This window comes from Alligator mississippiensis, chromosome 12 (assembly GCF_030867095.1).
Source record: "Alligator mississippiensis isolate rAllMis1 chromosome 12, rAllMis1, whole genome shotgun sequence".
Lineage (NCBI taxonomy): Eukaryota > Metazoa > Chordata > Crocodylia > Alligatoridae > Alligator > Alligator mississippiensis.
The window spans coordinates 12076789-12081138 of NC_081835.1; positions in this window are offsets into that span (position 1 = coordinate 12076789).

The following is a 4350-nucleotide window of genomic DNA, read 5'->3' on the forward strand; positions in this document are numbered from 1 at the left end:
CTCCTCAAGTTGCAGTGTGACTTGGTGTGTTCCTGTGGGTTATAGGCACATGCTGTCTTGTTTTGATTTTTCACAACCAAGCAGGAAGTTAAAATACACTAGTGTGGAGTGAGCAGGAGGAGTAGCTAGTCTGAAGTCTGACAGCTTTTTATCATCTACTGAACACGACTAATACTTGTTACTTCAGAAGTTGGCCTGAACACGATCCATCTTCTAAACCTGGATCTTACCTGAAGAGTTGCTGCTGCTCTTGCTCATATTCCTCAGTTGTGTGGTTTTTTGGCATACGTGAACAAACTTGTGGTTACTGTGGCTATAAACTATATAGCAGAAGAGCAGAGTTAAAATATGGTACCTTCGGGTACCTAACTTTCTTCAAGTTCCTCTTGGAGGGCAGACCCTTCTCTTCTGTGCATCTCTCCCCTGGAAGAATCTAAGCGTTTTGATGCACAAGAACCATCTAATTTCTACCAGCTTCTTAGACAAATGCAGAAACAGTGAGGATGCTGTGACATGGGTAGAGCTTTGCTCTGATGGTGACAGGCTTCTAGTCTGGGTTACTCAGCCATGTGTCAGTCACCTGGGTTAACAGTGCAATGTGCACCTACCCTAAGACAAGTTCCTGTAGGTGGCACAAAGGAAACTTCCAAATCCAGTGCTTGTGAACATGAATAGTTGGGGAGGGTAGCTGACAGTGAGATGCAACTTCTTTAACCAATCTATTTTGAAAACACCCTGTCATTGTTGGCAGGGAATGAGCAAACTTTTTTTTTTTTTTAATGGCTTTTTTTTTTATGGTTGGTCTTGATCTTGCCTTTGATCCAGTTTGCTAACTAAAATGCCTGAATAAAAATAGGTCTGATCTCTGCGGAACAAAAGCTACATACACGTACACACATGCTTTCACTTCGTTCAGGCTGTCAGGCAAGACAGCTTGATTGTTGGCATCAGAGCACCTTGGAGATCATGGTTGTTGTAAAGCTCACGACAACTCCCCCTGGAGCAGGAAGAAAAACTGTCTCAACTCTTTAGAAATCGGGGTTGGATTTAATGGAACTCTTATACTGGACACTCACTGAGCCAGATACTCTTCCACCAACTCTTAATGTTTATTAAGGTAAGATGAATAGCTGTTAGTTTATGCTGTTACTTGGATGCCATATGCATACACAGACTGTAGGTTATCTTGGTCTAATTTTAACAATTATAGATGGTCAAAACAAGCAGATTTTAGACTAGTCTTTGCTTAAAGTCTCTCTCTCTGCACTACAATGTTTTCAGTACTGTATCTTGCCTATACCTTTTTCATGAATGATGTATATATGTGAATTAATCTGACACTGGGATGCTGCATTTGTTTCTGTGAGGTAACGTAATGTCCTTACTTTTACAGTACACTGCCAAGTATGGTACAAGCCAATTAAATGATCTGTTTCTCAGTCTTGGTTGCCCAATTCTTGCTCTTCCTTGTTTTCTGTTCTGACTTGTATTTCTGCTAAATGGCATTTTGGGGAAGCTCTTTAAAATGAATGTACTCAAATGTCCTAGTTACGTTGTTGATGGTGAAGTGCTAGCTTGGTCAGTGGCTATCTTGGACAATGAAAAATGGTCTACTTCTAGCTCCTGCTTCAGTTCTTGGTGTGTGATGAACATGAGAACTTTTCATGGGGGAGGGGAATGTAGCCCTTTTCTTCTAGAGTAAGCTTTAAAGAAAACGGAGCCTTTTCAATGAGGTGAAGGGTGCCAGAGAAGCCCCTTCCTTTAGGTAGAAACTTGCAACTAATTAGTGAGGCATCAGTCACGCCTCTTTCTTGGTGGCATTTCATTATTGCATAGTGTCCTAATGGTGTGTGGGTTTTTGATTTTTAATATTTCTGTCTGATCTTGGTTTGAGACCAGGTGACTGATCACTGAATATTACCAGTTGTAAACTGTGCATCTTGTGACTGGCCTAAGGAGTCGTGCTGGTATGAGGCCACGCCCTGAGAACTTGGCTCTGTGGTACTTTGTTTCTGAAGTCGAGAGGTATTAATATCCTACCAGCCAGCTTGCACAACTCAAGCGTGGGTGGTAGAAATTTACAGTGCAGTATAGTTCTCAGCGTCAGCCCTCATATGACGGCAGTCTCGCCTGGAAACTGTGATTTGTATACATAACTATACTTGTAATGCAATTAAATAAAAATGTTTTAATAACTTTTGTCTAGCTCAGGTAAAGCATGTCGTTGTGCTTGGAGCTTCAGCCTTTGAATTGTCTTGTCCATGGAAGTTGGTGTCTGCAGGGGATTAAGATGTCTTCAGCTCACTTCCTTCCCAGCTGGTGTGTTTTTCATTGCTGCTCCCTACTGGGCTTGCTTTTTACTTTTCCACTCAACCTAAACTGCTGCTACTACAAAAGAGACACAAAAGGGGGAGGGCAGGAGGCCTGATTCTTCAGCAGTTTTTAAACTTCCTTCCTTTTAAACTTCACTATCGCCTGGATAGACCAAAGAGAAGCAATGTATTTAACGTATACATAATAAAAAACCAAAGTCCCTGTAGCTTTGAGTCCTTCCTCAGTCGTCGTGTCCTCTTCTCCCTGCCCTTCCCCCCCAGTCAGTTTAGGACTGCCTGGCCTCTTTAAAGCATAGTAACTCTTTTACTATGTGTTGCCTGAGCATTACATGAATTAAGTAGTCAGATGGTAAAACAGATAATAGTAATATGTGTGTCATTAAAGGGCAAAGGCTGAGAAGGCACATGCATACTTGTGGTTTTTGGTACGAGTGTCTGTTGCTTGGGTTTTGTGTCATGTTCTTAGGTTTTATTCACCCTTTAACGAACCAATTTTCCCTGTACCTTTTTTGCAGTTTCCATCATGCAGTAATGTGGCTGATGTTTGGAATACGTTTTCATGCATTGTTAGGAAATACTTACAGATTTCCATCTTCAAATTACTTGGCACTATTGCACATAGTGGCATAAAAGACTCCAAATGTTTAGGTCACAACACCAAGCATCCAGGCAGTAAGAATGTATCAGGCTAATGGTTACCATTTAACCTTACTTTTGCTGTCTTATGCACCTCACTTTATATCCTGAATTGGGAAGGATTCTTGTGGGGAAAATGAAGTGTGAGATCTTGTATTTGTAGTTTTATGTCATTTGCACAATTTTCTCCCATTAAAACTCTCTCTAAGATACAAAGAAAAAACCCCCAAGAGAATGACATTTTGCAGCCTACCATAAGATATGCCAATTTGCAAATGACATTGCCACCTAAATTCTACCTCCGGATCCTGTCCCATGTAGTGTACAGGGCAAGGAGAAATGGCTATGTCTCTTCCTTTGGGTAGAGAAGGAAGAAGAGCCTGGTCTAACTTGGTCTTGCCAAACAGGTGACCAAGTGAAATACCTTTTTTTTTATTTTTAAGTTGTGCTTATCTATATGTATTCTGCTTCCAGTATGTGACACCCCCCCCCCCCGCCTCCCCCTGCTGCATTTCAGATGAGAACCTTTAGCCAGCAGAATCTTCCCTTGCTTGTCTCTGCCTGCTCTCACCCCCCCCCCCCTCCCCCCAGACTCTATATAGAGTAGAGTGAAGCCACCTGACCTCCAGTTCCTTGTACAGCCAGTGGCTGCAAGGCAGAACTGAAAGAACAGTGTATTGCACTTGATAGGAATTTTTAATATACTTAGAGCTTAGGTGTAGTTCAGTAGTAGGAATAGTCTTATGTGTATTAAAAATGCCTGGGTCTTTCCCCTACTTCCTCTGAGCAGTGCTCTGAAGCAGCTACTACCTCTGACTCAGCTGCTTGGACTCTGGATTCATTATCAAAGCACTGTCTATCATTCCATCTCCCCATTCAGACAGAAATCTCTATCTCCCCATTTTATGGAACAGAGGTAAAGTCTTTATCTAAATTGCCTACTGAAAGAGAAATCTGTTTGGGAAAGGATGATTCGGGGCCTCACCAGAGTCCTTGTGATGCCATGGGGGTTTGATGTTAGAATTCTACTGTTGACAAAAGTAGCTTCGTGAGATTCTGGGTATCTGCAGCAGTGCTCCTAGGGCTTCCTGTACTGCTGATAAGGCTTTCTATCTCTGGTACTGATGGTGCCAATGTAACTGGTACTAGAACAATTTGCCCAGATGCCAGTTGTCACATCAGCTTTTGGTAATGATGCTGTGCGTGCACCCTTGTAGCTTTCTTCAGACAAGATCAGAACTGATGAGAAATCTCTGCTTCTCCAAGTTGGATTTGCTGAACTTGGTGTACATTGTGGCACATCATGGTGAGAACTCCTTTTTTTTTTTTTTTTTTTTATCTCTCACATTTTAAAATATAATGAAGCTACCCATGTTGTTAA